Below are 19329 nucleotides of genomic sequence, written 5' to 3' on the forward strand. Positions count from 1 at the left end.
AGACCAGCATATCAGCCATGAGCACAGGTCCTTAACTTCTCATCTCTTTATGCACCTCCCTTTGCCCTTTTCAATTGGCTGTTTTCCTTTTGTACTTGCCCTTGGGACTTTCCATTTTGGATCACGTAAACATTGTACAAGGTACACTTGTACCTTGAAAATCACTGAAGAATGTCAGGATTCTGTTATGGCACTGTCTCAGAAAGAACTGTGATTTGATGGATGTCCACCAAATATTCCATGGTTTTGCCTAGGAGTTTATCACTGACTTTTTGACTTAGCTTGACTTTGGAGAAGACTTGAACTCTCCTACATTAGAAAGAATCCAAGTAAAGTGGAATATGCTTTACATGCTATATTTTTTTTCTTTACTGCTTTTCTGATAAAATTGAAACACTGTGCTTATGGCATGATCCAAAAGAAATTCTGTGACTTTCGCTGGGTGAAATTCTGATCTTTTTTTTTTCTTTTTTCTGACAAAAGCATCCCCACTAGTTGAAATAGGTCTAGTTGCATGAGCATGATAAGGTCCTTTAAGTTTTATCCTGCAGTCCTGGATTTCTCCTGATAATCATTCTCACAGAAAAGCTGTGAAAAAGCCATGAAGAATTTTTTTTTTTTCTTCCTGTGGTGGAATTTGATTTTCATAATTCACACTATTGAGGTTCCAAAACTGAAACAGGTAACTTGCAATTAGTATGTGACTCAGTCACTGAGTTTTTTGAATGAGCTAGTAGGGACAGGGAGAGAGACCTGAGTGCTTCCTCTGACAACATGTTGTAAGTACTTCAGCTAAATGCAGATTTTGAGTCCTGGAATGGAATCCACAAGGGAGAGTGAATTATTCTATGATGAGGGAGAGAGGTAGTTTTGACAAAGCTTTATGTATGCTCTAGTTTAAGTTCTGGTGCCAGGTAAAAATGGGTATCATAATCAGATACTTAGTCTTCTGCTCTTTGTTTCAGAGGAAGTGTTTTGGTCTTGTTTTAAACCTTCCTTAAGTAATTTCCAGGTATAAAATATATCCAGACACAAATGCTAATGCATTCTGTCAGAAAAAATGGCCATCAACTGCACAAGCACCAACTGGTATGCTGTTACAATAAACTTGTCAGAGAGGGAAATACTGCTACCACCCATTTGCAAATTTCTTCTTTAGTTTAAAAAGGGATGTACACAAAAACTTGTGCAGTGTTTCAGCAGGAAGACTTTGAGTTTAAAGCTAAGTCCACATCTGAGTGTTTTGCTACATTGGTTCCTACATGATTTAACTGGTGTCATACAGTAAATTATGGAAAGAGCCAAACGTAAGTGGAACCCAAGACTCTTTAACTCATGGTCAAAAACTTGGATCTGGAAACCCCTTTTATTCCCTGTTCTTGCAGTACATATGACAAAACAAATATCCATCTACAAACAGTTAACTGTGTCCTTAACCATTTTACAGAATTTTTGTACTCTCGCCCCACGTGAGCTGCTGAACATATTAAGAGTGCCAAGTATTTTCAGCCTCCAAAAAGGAACATTCCTCTACCAAGTGCAGTGCAAATGAGCATTGAAAATGCTCTGTAAATCCCATGTTGCTACTCTGGGTTAAAAAAAACCCCAAACCTTTTACCAGATTCAGGACAGATTTATTACCCAAAGACCTGCTTTATTCAACTTTGTTACACAGTTTCACATTCTATCACAGAAGTATTGATGTTTTCAGTTACAACAGGAAAAAGTCACTAAAGCACTGGCTTTTAAACAACTAAGATTATCCTTACAGGCTGTAATATAATAATTTTTATTATATTTCCAATACTGTGCTTTCTCTATGTCGAATGGGATTTAGTTTGTTGTATCTACGTATGTTCAAAGCCAACCCAATCGCCAAGCTTTTAAATTATTTGGATTAAATCCATATTTAGAAGTAAAACATGCTGAAGTTGACCGTACCTTTAGCTGAGGGGTAAGTGAATACAACTAAAATTATGACTTCAGTGGTCCAGCTGGATTTTAAAAGTTGTTTGGGGGAACAGATACCATTCATTTCAGGGGGATGTAGCGCCAAACTACTTTTGAAGGCTTGGACCTAGTTTCTTTTCATTTAGTTAGGTGAAACAAAACAAATGCTTACTGAGAGCTCAATGAGCTATTACAAATGTTTGAATGATCTTAGTCTAAAAAGAATTTTTTATTGCAATGAGACCCACCCTTTTGTTTCCTCAGAATTATGATGGGTCCTTGCCTTACCTGCACAACTGCCCTGTGAAATGTGGATTATTCCCACTGCTGCATATGCTGACTGTTGGGGGGGGCTCATCCTCAGGGGACTTGAGGTGCAAACACAGGAGAGGACCCCTTTTCTTGGCAGACATGCAGTCCCTTGACCAAGGGTGCTGCCTCTGCTATGCTTTCCCTCTCCTTCCAGCTAGGGCCTGGATAGCTGAACTCTTCTCCTGGACCCCATTTTTCTATAGGTACAGAGGTTGGCTGGCTGGCAGCAAAATATGGCCTCACCAGGAACAGTGTGTCCCTGAAACATGGGATTCACAGAGTCTGGAGAGACTGGGAGGCATAACTGTGTAGAGAAACTGAAGAAGAAGAAAGAAGAAGAAAGCTCCAACAGGCCAAGAAGAAAAAATGTACTGAAAAGAGTTGAAATTGTTTGCAAAAACTTTGAAAGGCCACAGAGAACAGTCTGGGGGTTTGATATCTCTCCATATGTTCAGAACTCCCACAGATGGAGTCATGAGTCCCACAGGATGAAGTGAAGAGATGAAAGAAGGCAATTCATGAAACTGCTACTGCTGGCTGTGTCTCTAACTGGGAGAAAGAACATCATTAAGCTGTGGCCTGATAATGATTATGAAGATTAAAGCTGAACAAATAATTCCCATATTATTTTTTTTTTACTCTAATATGTTTTTGCCTCTTTTTCCCCTCCTAAGAACATCCACACTCAGACCACATTTTCCTCTAGCACATTAATAATCTGGGTGTGGTCATAGAGCTGTTACTTGCATTGTTGATAAATATTTAAAATCCAATTCATCTTGCTTTGCTGTAAATGCTTAGAGGAGTCAGATGGCAGCATTCACGCTCCCCAGTTAGCAGACCATCACTTCCCAAACAAATACTTGGCCATACATGTTAAAAGCAGGACCTTTTATGGTACTTATGCTTACAAACATCCATTTGGCTCTGAAATATCTCTGAAAGACATCATCCACATAGAATTAAATAATTTCAACCATCCTCTGAAAGAGTTCAAAGGTAAAGAAAGTAAGTTTTGCTGTTATATTCTGTGTTCCACTGTAGTTTTCTCTGCTCTTGAAGAGGGAACAGGGAGAAATTTGCTCTGGTGATTACCATAGACTACTCAATTTGATTTAATCATATAATGGAATGCTGAAAAAGTATTTCTTACAACATACACCAGGAACAAAGCCATGTACCTTCACGCATATTCATTGCAGATTTGCCACTTCTTGTAAGTTACTAGCTTTTAATTTATTTATTTATTTGTGATTAGCTTTGTGTTTTGCTCTATTCAAGGACTAATTGCCTTCACATCCGTGATAGACTACAAGGAAACTGCAATTTGTTCCCCTTGCTATGAAACATTCTCTTGGTATTTCTATACTTGCTCTATGACAATACGAAAATTATAAGCTAAACAACAGAGATGTAATTCAACCTATACGTGGTTTACCGATACTAATATTTTCACTTGTTTACTTACTTTACAGAAATTAACTGCATTTCTTCTTTCTTAGCATCACTTCACTTTCCTTTCCATGAATGCTTACAATGAGGTGTTGGAAATGGGGGCACAGCAATGGAATGCTACTTGGTCAGATGAAGAGGCACATTAGTATTTATTATTGTCTTGCATTTATTTAGTTAGTTATTTTATGATTCTTAAGGCTCGCTTCTATGAAGCCCCAAGAAAAAAAAAGCTGTCTCTACTTCAAGAAAAGCTCTGCTGAGCATAAAGCTTCTAATTTTTCTTTCAGCTAACCACATAATACATCTGAAATTTGCATGGCTATTTGCATGGTTCACAGCAATAAGGAAAAGAGAAGTAGGGTTGATGATTGTGGCTCTTTTGCAATTGGATGAATGATTTGCAGATGTTGGGGTGATCCTGTGTTGCATGTTGCTGGTGGTGGAATCCTGTGTGTTGTTGAGGTTTGTGTGGGGTTCTGTTAATGCATTTGTGTGAGCACAAGTGTGTAACTGTTCAAAGATGTGTCCATTGCATAAACCTGGAAAGCTCCCTGTGTTACGCTATGTTGAAGACACTGAATTTCAGACTCAGCTTGGGTGCAAATATATAGCTTTACTTCTTTTTGTTTTGGTTAAATATATACTACATGTTAATCTTGTCATCCTCTTGTTCAAATACAGCAGAATGTCTTTCATATGATTTTAATTTGAATTTAATACATTTTTTCTCAAAAATGAAATAGAAAACAAGCAATTATTCACTTAATTTTAATTGTTTGTACTGTTGCTCCTCATTTTTCTGTGCCCACTAAAAAGGTCTAATCCTTTGCATGTTTATAAAACTCTACCCAAAAACCATCAGCTCAATAACAGCCATCAGAAAAAGTTGTGCCTGAGGCAGTTTCCTAGCTACTTCTCTGCCAGCCTGGATGACTCTTCATTCAAAATTCCAGCTCTTGTAGCAGTCTTTATTTCCTGCAATTTAACTGATAATTCTTCATTTGCCATTGGGCCTTAATGTTTTGCTAACAACTGCAGAATTAGATATTTTGCATTTTCCTTCTCTACAAGGTCTGTCTTAGCATAAAAGCCACCATTTTCCTTTGGTAAATAGATCTTGCTTTTATCCAGTTTTGCTCCTGGTTTCAGTATTTTAAAATTCATTGTGCTTTACTGAGATCTGATTTGCTCTCCTCCTTTATTTTTTAATTTTATCCATTTCCTGTGAGACTGTCTCAGATAAGACAGATTCAAATTACTCACTTCTTGATTTGGAGCCTCTGGTACCAGTTCCTTCAAGGTCCTGATGCAGAAATTATTTGGTGATGTGAATTTTGGGAATATCTGACTCAGGGAGTTTAGCCTTTTCTTCTACCTCAGATGTTATATTATTTTTCAATACCTTTTATTAAATTATTTTTCCTTTTTTTTTCCCTTTTCTTTTTCCTTCTTGCATTCAAAATCCATGTATATTTTTGAAATAGAAACACCAGAAGCAGATATAACTCTTCAGTGAAATATGTGATAAAAATATTTTCCCTGTTCTACTTGGTATTTGCCTATTTATGTGTGTCCAAGATGTAAGTGCTTTTTCATAATCCTGTCGTAGTTCTTGATAGATTATTCAATTAATTATTGCAGTGCATCCCTTTACAAAGATTAGAGTCACCATTTCCTATATTCTCATATTTCAGTGGATTAAACTGCGTATTCTTAAGGGACACCACATCAAATATTTGTGTAATCTGAAGACCTCAGCAGTTTTGGTATTTTTTTTCAGGTGTATGCAACTAGTGAATGTGGCTGAAATGAGAAGAGCCCCTTGTAAGATCTCTCTGCAATACTTTCTTCAGCACCCACAGTGAAGATCTTTCTCTTATAACTATTACTGCAATCAAAAGAGTTACTGTGCTCTATTTACTACTGCTTTTAATCTATGATGGATCTATGGTCAAAAGATTCTTGAAACAATAAATGACAAATTCTTAATATAAATGTCAGCAGAAGAATTTAAATTTTGCTCAGAAATGCCTTTAATTATTTTCTTGATCTTGCTCTCAAAGAAAACTAAGTTTCTGTCTGGGAGAACATATTTTTGTACTAGCTTTCCTATTAAATTTCTTAATAAGTGCTCTCTTAGAACTGAGGTAGAAAAAGTCAACCATATTTTTCTTCCAAAGTAAAATATGTAATTTTGATCAATTATTCTGTTAAATTATGCAAATGCTCTCTCCTTCCATTGGGCCCCAGAATTACTGTGGCACTTTTCTGTACTCAAGGATGGCAAAGGGAGGTACCCAACTACCACCCTCTGCATCCCAGAAGTATTGAAGTGCTTTTTACATAAAGCTGGTTATATGTCTTTATTTATTGTTTCACACACATGATTTTGAGTGTGTCAAAACAATAAATCATACTAAAACAATAAATCATACTAAAATGCATTTGGCTCCCACATTCAAATAAACAAGTAACTGAGCCTCTGTTTTTTAAGCAACTCAACACACCTTCAGAATCACTAGTTCCTATAGTGTAAGTCTGTGGAAATACAATTCTATAGTTCATTAGAAACAGGCTTTTATGATAGGTTGTTTTTCAATGTTTTTATAAAACTCTGCAGAAAAAGTGATATTCTTGCCACTGAATTTTGGAAACTAAGTGAAAAACAACATGTCTGTTTGGAGTACCTCCTCTTAAGGACTTTTAGACTTTGCTTAACATTTCAGTTCTCTCTATGGCTTGCAACATATGACTTGTGTTAAAAAGATGTTAGTAGATAGTCTATAGTCCTGTTCAGGTTTAATCTTGAAGAAACATTCCTGGACAACTGTTTATGCATTTCTCTTCAGACATAAAGTAAGCACTAAGGCATATTCCCTGCATCAACCTTTCACTAAGAACTGTAGCTAAAATTTTCAATAACTAATACCTGTGTGAGTCCCCTTGAGACCACATTCTTATATGTTAAGAGGAGCTATTTTCAATGTAATAAAGTTTATGATTTTAAAGTCAGTGGCAATTTATAAGAGATTTAAAAGTTGGTTATTTTTTACACTATCAGAGATGGTTAACTAAGTCCTGTTTTGTGTTCTTTCTTAATTTCTCAGTATTCTTGTGATTTTCTCAGATTAATTTCCAGTATAAGTAAGTTAGTGGAATATTAGTTGTGTCTACATATTTTAATCCAAAATTAGATTAAGGTTCTTTGTTTGTTGGAAATCAATTTGTTAGTAATTAATAAAAATCTAGCTGCCTGACCTTTGTTTAGAAATAGTAATTTAGCCTCTTGAGTTGAAAAGTAAAACTAGACACCACCTCTAAAAGAATGCATTTCCCTCTGTAAATGGAAGTGGTGCAATCTCTTTATCCAGCCTGGAGTTCCTTATATGGAGTAGAATATATTCAGCCAAATACTGCTTCCAGTCTCTTAAACCACCTTCTGATGGGAGCTGATGGATGACACATAACCAGAAGATGAGGTTATTTGCACCACGTGTCCTAAGTGGCTTTCACAGAGCTGCGTTTTTATGCTGAAGTGTAAACTTGTCTTTCCACCCTCCTTCCTTCTCAGAGGCATGCAGCACTCCAGTGTAAATAGGATGTAAATTTGAGTTATGTCTCTATTGTTATATGTTGCTTAGAAGACTGCCGTGATATGATCTGTACACTGACAGCTTCAACACACCACAGAGAGACAAAAACAGTTAAACTTAAAAGTTTTTAGTTCAAACAAGCTTGAAAGACATCTGGCTAATTATGTGAGTAGTGTAGTCATAGGTGTATGTTTCTCATTGACCATTGCTACTGTCTCAGTTATGGGGGGTTTCTATTATTTTTTTTTAGCATACAATAGTGTTTTCTTCTCCTGGTAAGACACAGTCTGACTTTGGCTGATAAATCTACAATGTTTTAACAAAAAAATCAGTAGCTTCTAACTGCCTTATATATATATATATATATATATACTCTCCAAAAGTCAAATCTATGGAAGAATGCAAAAGAAAATTATCTCAATTTATTGTTGAAAAAAAACCAATGAAAACTGTTTTCTGAGGCTTGGCTGGTTAGAATGCTGATTTTCTTAGAAATTCAGTCCCAGATATAATTAAAATGTCATCAGACTTCTGCATCACTGAGGTCCGTGTTAGGTTGAACACACAGCCAAAAGGAAATGTGTTTTAGAACTTTCATAACAGAAGGCCAGCCCAAGATCTTCTTTGATCTTTACTGGATCGCTTTATAGGCAACCTATTTCACAACTGCATTTAGTCATCTGTCTTCATGATAAAAAGCACATTTGGTGTACGTCTGTGCATTGTAAAAATGGTAAGCAGGTCATGGCACAGCACCATGGAATGGGAATTTTAAAACTAATGAGACTATGCTTGCTGAGAAAGAAAAAATGTCAAATAGGAAACTGAGATTTTGGAAAATTCCAATTGTGATGTATTGAGAGCTGCCCTAACTATAAAAATATATTTTTTCTCAGTTAACTCAGAAGCTGGTTATACAACACTTAGCTGTACAACTTCTAGTCTTTCTGTGGTCAACAGAGAGACACAGGCATTTCCAGAGGGTGACTCTCCCCCTCTTAAAAGCTAGTCTGAAATGAAAAAGATCCAAAATGCTTACCAAAGACCAAAATTAACAAAACATGACTTTAAAAGTTGCAGTGACGGTAAATGACTGCGTTTTCAGAGTTCACACATTGTTCTGATAAGCCTGAACATAATTTTTTCCATAGTGTTGCCATGTATCCAACATTTTGAAGGCCCTTTGGGTCTTTCCTGCTCAGTCTCTGAGATAATAATTTGTTCTTTGGCTACCAAGTTGTTACCTCCTCTCACAATTCAACATGTGGCCAAAAGAACAAATGTGAAAAATGCAGATAATGAAATTTAACAGTGAAGAACAAAGAAGTGATGTCTAAAATCCCCAAGTGAATGAATGAGGACGCTAAGTCCATAACACAGAAGCAGAGAATGTTCTAAATTCAGGTACAGATTTGGATGTTCAAGTCAGTGCTGGACTCAGATTCTGAACGGGAGTTAATTTCCTTCATTGAAGGAAATTGACCTTCTAAGCTCTGTTAGAGCAAGATAAACCAAGACAGACAGGCTGGAAGGATACAAAGTGCAAATTATTCCAGCTCTTGTACCACACCTCATTATTTAGAAGTTCTAAAAGTAATACATGACCCAATGAAAACACCCAAGAATTCCTTTATGTCAAACATTTGCCCACAGGTTGGATCATCAGTACAGACTTCTGACAAAAATTGCAGATACCAAAGAGTGGGAAAAGTAATGGCTGAGTAATGATGTAGGCTTTGAACAAGGATAGTCCTACCCTTTCCTGCAGGTTTCACACAAATATCTCTTGGGAGTCATGAACTCAAATTCCTAAAAGTTCAATTCCGCAGTGAGGGTGCTAAAACTATCTATAAGAATTCTCTATCAAGTCAGTGTCTCTCTTGGATGTCATTTCTTATTCTCTTGCTCCTATTCTCCAATGTCTTTCTCTTAAAGAAATGCCATTCTCTGTCCCCCATGTGTGACATCAATCACATGATGTGCTTCCTGCCTTCATCTCTCATCTAGTACCCAAATGTCCTTCTATCTCCTGACCAGCACTACTTTCCCTGACTCCTGAGTCCCCTGATCTGATCTTCAAAGTAACTTCCAAACTACTTTCTCAGCATTTCCAAGTAAAACTGCTTCTTGTTCTTTTAATTGAATTTTGATACTTTATTCCAAAAATGGGGATGCAAAACTGCTTCTAAATGATGGTTTTCATATGAGTTGAGGATATCAGATGTAAGATGTGCTCATTCCAACTTTATAAACAAACTTCCCAAGTTTTTTCCCTCAACATTTCTAAAAAAATGTCTCTGGGGCAGCCTCAAAACCAGAAAATTTTAATTGAGAGTATTAGCTTAGGATAAAATTAAAAGCTAACAAAAAGAGAATCAAATTGTCTCAATGCTGAAATGTTGATATCTACACTGCCTGTGACATTTCTATCATGTATATAGCAGTTGTTACTGGATCCCTTGGGATAATCCACAAGTATCAGATTATCTACACTACCAACTATTAAGCAAACAGAAGAGATTTATGTCAGTAGGAAATAGAAGTTGACCTTCACTGTGTAGGAATGTTCCTAGGAAGGGAGGATCAAGGAATTTTTCCTAGGCAGACCATGATCTGTTGAGTGATTATTCTGATGAGAAATTTATCTCTAAATCTTTGCCTACTCCAAAAGGCTGAAGTTAATAATGGCTGGGGGGAAAAAACTGACCAAACCAATGCAAAAACTGACAAAAATATCCTTGAATTCTGTACTGATTTTAAAATTAATTTGGACTTATTTTAGACACAAACTGAACTGGCATCAATACAAATCTTAAAGCCTGAAAGAAAATCCCCAGTAAATACACATTCCATATTTCAAGCAGGCAAATGAAGAGAAAAAGTGATCCTCATTGTATAAACCTCCAGAAGTAGAAGGAGTCTTGCAGGAGCACTTAGATATCCCAGAAAAGTGGCCAGGCACATTTCATAAAGTCATAGAAAACTGCTCACAAAGTGAAGCTGATCCTTTATATTGTTCAGGAACATTTTGCATGCCTGACATTTTTTTCTTGTCAGTTCTATGTATTCAACTTACATAAAAATGCTCAGCTACAAGTAAAATCCACAGGTGAAATGTCTGATGTTTCTTGCACCACAAACATAGAAGATTTTGTTTTGTTGGTTCTTTCACCCATGAGACTTGGGAAGTCTCAAATGGTCGCTACTAAATTGTATCCTAAAGACCAACATGAAAAGAACTTCTCAATTTAAATGGACAGCCATAAGTAACTCCTCATTACAGCTGCTTTTGGCAGGGAGTGGGAAGAGGTCACTAAGCTCTACATCAAACTGGGAAGTCGTGCCAGGAAAACATGCATTTCTGTAGTTGACACAGCAGTGTGCACTGTCTCAGCATTATGGTGTATGGAACAAATTCTGATGTCCCTACTCAGTTTTAATCATTCTTTAGTCAAAAATGTCACAGAATGAAACAGGAACAGTGCCAGAATAAAGACTGAGTTACTGTTGGGATTGACAGTGGTTTACTGTTTCAAAGATGACTATTCCAAGTACTCCAAAATTCACATATAACCCTGGCTGTTTGGAAAATTGTTGGACTCCTGAGGCTGAAAGTAGGGTTTGTGTCCCAGGTCCAAGGTTATTTAAGCAATTGATTCCAAAGTGCCCCCCTCCCGTACCCATGGAACAGCACACAAAGCCACTTGATCCTTCATTTTCTATGTACAACTGAGCCTCAAATCTCGGCTCAACCTTTCTCAAAAATGAACCAAGATCTTTTGGATATCTGTCAAGCACATAATAGCCATGGCCTTTTAGGCAAAGAGGTGGTGGGAAGGAGTTCACATAAAAACTTTCTCAAGGTTTAAGTTGGAAGTTCAAAGCCAGCCAGGAAAATGAACCAAAAGAAGCAACACATTCATGTTGAGGCTTTGTTTGTCTTGAGTTGCAAAGGAGCTTCACACATGGACTGAGCCACTCAGTCTCCGTGAGGCTCAAAGATACAGGTAATCTAACTTCAGGTTTGGTGCCTCTGGAGACCCTGCAAGATTCCTGCCACCTGCCAATGGGTGTGTTCTGGGAAGTTTCCCATGGTCACGTACAACTGTACGGAATGTGCATGCATCTGTGCACTGAGCCATGGGTTGTCCAGTCTAGGCAATGACAGAGATGAGTTATGCCTACTTTCTGGCCTGCAGGATGCATTTCTTTTCCAAGAAAATGAAAAAATGAGAATACATGAGGTCATAAGGAATGGCCTAGAATTTGCATGGATGCTGTTTGAAACGAATTACATTAAATCATATCATATTTTGACTTTGAAGGGACCCACTCAGATCATCAAAGTTCAACTCCTGGACCTGCACAGGACAGTCCCAAGAATCACTCCATGTCCTTGAGAGCACTGCCCAAACAATTTTTGAGCTCTGTCAAGGTGGTGCTGTCACCACTTCCCTGGGGAACTGTTCCAGTGCCCAGCTACCCTCTGGGTGAAGAACATTTTCCTAACAACCAACCTAAACCTTCCCTGAAACAACTTCAGGCCATTCCTTTGGGTCCTGTCACTGGTCACTGCAGAGAAAAGGTCAGTGTCTGCCCATCCTCTTCCCCTCACAATGAGGTCTCCCCTCAGTCTCTTCTTCTCCAGGCTGAACAGACCAAGTGATGTCAGCCACTCCTCATAGAGCTGCTCCTCAAGGCCCTTCACCATCTTCATTGCCCTCTTTGAGACACTGTAATAATTTAATGTCTTGCTTACATTTTGGTGCCCAAAACCATGCAAATTATTCAAGGTGAGGCTGCCCCAGTGCAGAGCAGAGCAGGACAATTCCCTCCCTTGCCCAGCTGTGATGCTGTGCTTGATGTCCCCCAGGACAGGGTTGGCCCTCCTGGTTGCCAGGGCACTGCTGACTCTTGTTCAACTTGCCACAGACCAGGACCCTCAGGGTATTGCAGGTACTCTTCAGGATTCTGCAGGGTTGCTCTCCAACCTCTCATTCCCCAGTCTGCACATACAGCCAGGATTGCCCCATTCCAGGTGCAGAATCCATCACTTCCCCTGTTAAAATGCATACATCTGGTATGTGCATGCAGAGCTGAAAGCTTGGAGCATACAAAGATATCATAATGTAGCTATAACCCAATGCATATAAAATCAATTCTGCATTTCTGGACACAAAAGACTTTTTCAAAGTGTTTGAAGATCTATATATAGATTCTCGTTTTAGAATTGCTTTCCAAGGAAATTAACACTGATGAACTAGCTAGGATTATCCTGGCATACTTCCTGACAAACAGAGATGAATATAAACAAGGCACAAGTCACTAAGTTGTGTGGTCAAGGGATCCATCATACAGATCCTGTAGAAAAAGCTCTTCATAACTCTTCCAGATGCTCCTCAGATGTTTTCTTGGGATGTACAGTGAAAGAGGGTGCTACAGAGACAGAAGAGGAGAGTAGATTCATTAATTACATTTCTTGGTTTTCAAAAGTTGAAGTTTCTATTACATTGGGTAGCAGCTTTTGTGTTCTAAGCTCTTGAATAACAAAGCTCAGATAATTTTTATTTAAATATAGTTACGACCTTAAAATTTTGACACTATATCTGTTCTGAGTGTTTTTAGAAGTGTCTTGAAGGAAATTTGATATTCTAAGAAAACGTATCATTTGTCTCTGAGTTCTAACCAGTCAGACAGCCACTGAGGAATTCCCATGGCTCTTTCAAGTCCACGTAATTTAAAAATTACAAACCATGGAAAGTCAAAAGTCTGCAAATAGTGTAAGTACATCAATCCCCTGGTTGTTATGTAATGCATATTTTAATTGAGAAAAAATGTTATTGATATTTATCATAACTGTATGTTTAAATATTGTGGCTAGCCAACTGTGAAAAATATCTCCATCAGCTATTTCCTTTCTCTGTCATGGTTTGCAAAAAGTCTTCTGGAATATTTTAGACAAGAAATATGAAACTACTTTTTTACATATTCCATTAGGACTATTTCCTCGGTCCAAGAAAGTGATGGACGATAAGTTGAGCAGGGAGTAGACTCATCTAGTCAAATGTTCATTGTCTTGTGTCAGAAATCTTGGGCAAAATCTTGACAATTCTGCAGAAAAAATACAGTTGCATATCTGAAAAAAATTGACTGGGGAAGGAATTAAAGGTGTGAAGCATTCTCTTTGTATATAGGGGTTCTTTGGCTGATGTAACAGTACAAGCAATTTTTTCATTGACTAGCTTTTTGGATTTGGCACAAAGAAGTCTTTACTGACATGCAGTGATTGATGCTGTACATGACAACAGTAAAATTCCCTTCACTTTCTCTTCTCTGTCTGCATGAGTGATGACCGTAATGACTCTCTCTGTTCTTCTGTTCCCTCCTTGAATTGCTCTTTTCTGTTGCCAAGTTGCTTTGCACCTGATTTGTCAAAATAAAATCTTCTCTTTAGCACTCAAAACTAGCAAAAGAAATCATCTGAGGTTGGTTCAGTGGTTTCCAGAACAAACCAGTCCTCACAGGCTGCGTGTTGTTGGCTTGCCTTATTCTCTTACTTGTTATAATCTTTTTGATTACTTCTGATTCCTTTTCTTCTCTCAGTTCTACATGTCATGGTGGTAGATCTAATAAAATTTTTGAAATTAAATAAAATAATGCTTTTGGACCTGCACAGCACTTACTTCTCATTAAACACCTCTGAGAGGAGTCTGAGAAGTGAATTGTTTGACGCTAGGAGGAATTTCCTGCTGGGAAAATGACAATATGCAGAAATGACACTTGCAGCTTCTTAGTTCTGCCCAGATGAGATCCTTCTCACAGTAACACAAAGGGCAGGGTTTCCAGATGTCACTGTCTCCAAGGGAAATGAGAACTTCCGTTTACATGCCCCATAAAATATGTTTCACTTCAGTGCACACTACTACGCCAGGAGTGCAGTACGGCATCAGTTCTGTATCCCATAGCCTTAGGGGATGACAAAATATAGGACTACAAAGAAAATCTGTGGTGGGTGAAGTACAGTTCAGTGGTTCAATTCATGTTACGTTGTATCTCAACATTTGAAATCAATTGAGGAGAGACTGATTATATTTAAACCCTGGATGCCCTTTCTTAGAAGAAACAAAATGGTTCATTAGGAAAAAAAGCCAAACTAACACCTGTGCTCTCCGAATCTAGCAAATAAATGCTCCTTGATATCCTTGATACAGCCAATGAAAGATTTGTGACCGCCATCTACTAGATGACCTGAAGGCTGTAAGGAAAAAGCACCACTTGCATTCTGGATAAGCTCAGCTAAAGCTGCCTACACTAACTTAAATGTCAAGTGAGGCAAATGCACATTCAAGTGCTATATTTTGCTGAAAAAAATATTGTAAATACAAGCCAGCATTTTTTTTGTTCTAGTCACTGAATTTGCAAACAGGAGAAGGAGAATTTTCCCATTTAAAACCTTGAGTACAACTTAATTTGGCTTTTCTCTAGTGACTGTGTCAAGGCTGGGTCAGTTTACTACAGCTGAGGAATGAACCTGATGTGCATTACAGGAAAAGTACAGAAAAATTTCTTTCGTACAAAGCAGTACACATTTTCATTTGATGCCATTGGATCTCCATATTCCACTTAGAATGAGCTATTTATTAAGCACATCCCTCTGGGCCCATTTTGAGAGTTAGCCCACAAACATGGTCTTTAGAGGGCAGATTTTCTTTGCTTCCTGCCCAGATTCAGGAGTAGTTTGGTCACTTAACAAAAGGCTTCCTGGCTTTTGAAAAGTCTAGGGGTTTAGATGTGTCCAAAACTCATTTTGCTTTCTTTTTGGTTCAGACACTGAAATGAGATCAAAACCGTGATGCTGGCATGCACTTGCATAATGAATCTTGAGATCCCTGAGGGACACGAACAGGAACCAAGAGTTATTGATATATGAACCAGCATGCTGTAGGTGCAGGGCCCGGGTAACTGCAGTGCTTTCGGTGATATTGGATACAGTTACCTCTGTATTTCCAGCTGTTTGTCCAAGTTTTGTGCACAGAATAATTTAAAAGGCTATATGGAGCTGTGGAAAGTACATTAAGAAAGCAGCAACTCCTTAAGTACCTTCCCTGCCTATGCACTAATAAAAAGACCATTACAATACTTTCCTCCATTTCCCTTTCTTCATTTGCTCTTAGTTCATCTATCTGTAGTTGCCGCATTGCCCTGCACATGATTAACACCCAAATAAACATAACAAAGAAAATGTTATGGGTTGGGGCTGCTATTTGAGAAGGAATTAAAGAAGCTTGCTGAGAATTGCATCAGTTTTCAGAAGCTTGCGAAGGGGGAGGTGCAAAGATCAAAGTTATGAGTAGACCAAACATATGAGAAAGGTACAGGGTCTAGATCATTCTTCACTTCTTCACTAGCAACAGAAATTTTTTATTTTTTTTTTTCCTGAAGAAAACTGTTACTGCAGTCCTAAGATTCAGCCGCTTGTGAGCTAGGATCCTTTGCAGCCAGTTGGAAAAGCTGATGCTGGCGTTCCTCAATAGCAATGATGGCGACTGAAAGGAAAGGTGAGTTACAAACTTCTTTTCATATAATTGTAAGATTTGCAGCACAAAAGCCATCAGGTCATCTCTTCAGATTGAATTCAGCATGAACAGCATGTGATGTTTCCTTAAAGTGATGATCTACAGAAGAAATAAAATAAAATAAAATATATGCAGAAAAGGAAAGATTGAGAAGCTGGAGAGAGAAAATTGCAGAGAGGAGAAAAAAAAAGTAAGGCACTAGAAATGGGAAAAACCCATTAATAAAATAGGTGCTATAAAAAGATTTCTTTTGCTATGCACTATTCAAGAAATATTTCTCTGGCCTACTGGAAAAGCAATGTCATTTTTGGATGGCAGTGATGTTCTACCTGAGTCAACCTGGTATGTACCATTACCCCATATTTTGAGAAATGCCAAGTCAGGAAGTAAAGACTTCATTTATGTAGACATGGAAAGGAAATCCTAAACCCCATTCTTTCTACCCATATTTTTGCTGAGTGGAATAAGGCTCCCTGTATCTTACCATCTCAGCCAGATAAACATTCATGTTATTTCACAGACCTGAACAGAGCCCAGTCTCCTCATGGGCCATTTGCCATACTGTCTGACCATTCAATCCAAATAAACCACAAATACCAAACAGTGAAAAAATAGAGAAAAGGATTCAGTGGAAAAGAGTGAAATAAGCAACTGTATTCTATTGTGAGGAATTATCAGAGTTTCTAATTACTTAGTTTCTCAGCATGGTGCTAGTGATGTTATTACGCTACAAAAGATACATTCTGCCAGTTTAAGAACCTGGCTGGTGTTTTAATAATAACATGGTAGCAGCATTATCTATAAGTTTTAGTGGAAAGACAGAGGAAAAATGGAAAGCAATCTTTTCACTTAGATCTAGAAAGGTGGACTCACAGAGGTTTCCCAGTTCTAGGTATGACAATAGACAGACATTGTCTTTACTGTCATAATAGCAAATGTGACTAGGACTAAAAAAATTTTAAAGCAAATTAAATAGTCATTATACGCCACCTTAAATTTCCCCACAGATAAAAGTAACACACTAGTTTGGTTTTTCTAGACAAAAGAGATTCAGTTCCTGAGGCTCTGGGTAAGAGGGGAGAGAGACTCACTGTTATTTCTTATTTTCCTTCTGTTCTTCAATGGTTTGTGAGGGAACAGAAAATAGCAGCATCAATGGGAAGGGAGTAGTAGCTCTTTCTGAGAACATTTCCATGCTTTACATGGCCAATGAATGAAGCAACTCAATAGAATAAATCAAAATGCTTTAAAGAGATGCAGGACTCTCCCCCACAACTACTCTAGATTATACTGAGTAGCAGTTATGCAGAGGGTAAGCACTTAGTATTCTATAAAATATTTTTTCTTAAAAAGTTAGTCCAGCCTGAAAATGAGACAGAAAGTGAGGGATAGAGTTTTTGTGAATGTACATGCATGCATGCATGTAAATAGAATGAAAAATAAAATACATAAAAATTAATTTGTTATTGGGTAAAAAAAAAAGTAGTAAAAAACGTATTCCCTATGCTTGAGGGAAAAAATAATTTAATGCAGCTTTTCACAGCAATAGCTACACAGATCAAATACCCACAGAGATCAGGGGCACTACACATTGTTGAAATGCAGATGTACCATGCCCGTGGCTTCCTTCATGTGTCTACCAAGAAATAGCAGGAACATGAATGGTGTCATAACTTGAGTAGAGTGAAGAAATAAAAAACAAGTATTTCCATTTTGAAAACTAAATTTTGGAGAGAAAAAAAAATAAAGATTTCTTGCACAACTTTAATATGTCTTGGGGAAAAAATTCTCTTGAAACCACAGGTTTTTTTCCTCTCAGAAACCTTTTACTAAAAGTAATAATAATGAAAAAAAGAACATTCCTAAGTCTGGACAAAAACATTTAACCTTTCTAAACATAAATCATCGTCTCCCCTCACTTCGTTTCTCTAGCACAGAGCACCTGCTTTTGCTTTGTCCAGCTCTGGCTGCATATTAAATCTCCTGACTTTTCCTAGAGAAGGAATGTGTCTTCTCTGCAAACTGCCCTGCAGTCAGCACTTGGTTTGCAAGAGAAACCTAATCTGTGAGAACCGTCAGAGAGCAATCCAGTTTCCTAAATCACATAGGTCTAAGTGGTGGAATTGCTTTAAAATCCAATTTGGTTTTTGTGTTTGATTTGGTTGGGCTTTTTACTCTAAGTTGCATTGAGGAGCCTCCTCACCCCCTCACTGTGAGTTTGCTTTTATATAAATTGCAAAATGGGAACATGCCAATGTCATCAATAACATAATTTTGTTGCCCATAAGTTTGATGAACTTTGTTATTGCTATAGCTCTATGCCATCTATAAAATGTCTGCATGCAGGTTAAAGGTGATTTTTTTTTGTGTTACTCTTCCAGAATAGCTCTTGTGCTTGAACAGCACAAATGTTCTCACCTTCCATACTTGGCAGATAAGCTGCAGACCCCACACCATTCCAGTCCATATGTTTTCCAGAGAGGAAGATAAGGCAACAAACACAGAGCCTGTGAAGTAGAATTTGCTCTTTTTTTTCCTTGTTGTTCATGAAAATCTGCTCATACATTTCTCCAGTACTTTTTTTTTTTTTTAGTATTTAATTACAGAAATGAGGCACAAACCAGCAGTATTTGTGTACCCTTGTGTACACACAATTTCATTATTAAAAGCAATGGCAGACAGCACAACTGTCTCCCTCCTCCTTCAGTTTTGTAATGGACATTTTTCTTTTATTCTCTCCACTTCTCCAGCCACTCTTCAATATGACTGCAGTGCTCCACTCCAGCGTTGCATGCTAGCAATACATGGAGTGCAGATGCCCCAACATGAACAGTATTTCATGTTCTTGGGTATAAAGTCAGTATTAGTGGCACAGTAGACTGCAGTAACTCTGAGTGATGTTTCTGTATGTTTAATTCTACTACATCTCTATCTTCTGCCCCTTTTTTTCCTCCCACGTTATATTCCATTTCAAGAAAGCATATAAGCCAATAAATAAAAAACTTAATAGATTTATTGTTTTCAACAAGTTTACCCATGTGCATGAAATTTAACATGTGCCCAAGCACTTAGGTAAAGCTGCCTTAATGGCAAAATTGTAATTACTGTCAAAAGCCCTGTGTTTCATTTAGAAGTCTGTAGTTTTAACTGTGATTCTTTTACTTGAGGATTAGCATTTTATAGGGAAAAGAACAAATATCTGTGTAATCTCTAACCAAATTTCACATCTGCCCACCAATAAAAAAAACAGTTTGATTGGAGAAAATTCTGTGAAGTGGGTTTTTCCTTGCTTCCAACCTCTCACATTGCTGCTATATGAGGTAGGCAAGCCCTGGCAGCTCAGCACATCCATCCATCAACTTTTGTCCAGTGTTTTGTAGCATTAAGATACATTTTCCTGTCAGATTTGCATCTGCTGAGTCAGATACAGCATGCCAATGCCA

The sequence above is a fragment of the Agelaius tricolor genome, unplaced genomic scaffold (assembly GCF_023055355.1).
Source record: "Agelaius tricolor isolate 1412-34295 unplaced genomic scaffold, bAgeTri1.0.p SCAF_1, whole genome shotgun sequence".
Classification (NCBI taxonomy): domain Eukaryota; kingdom Metazoa; phylum Chordata; class Aves; order Passeriformes; family Icteridae; genus Agelaius; species Agelaius tricolor.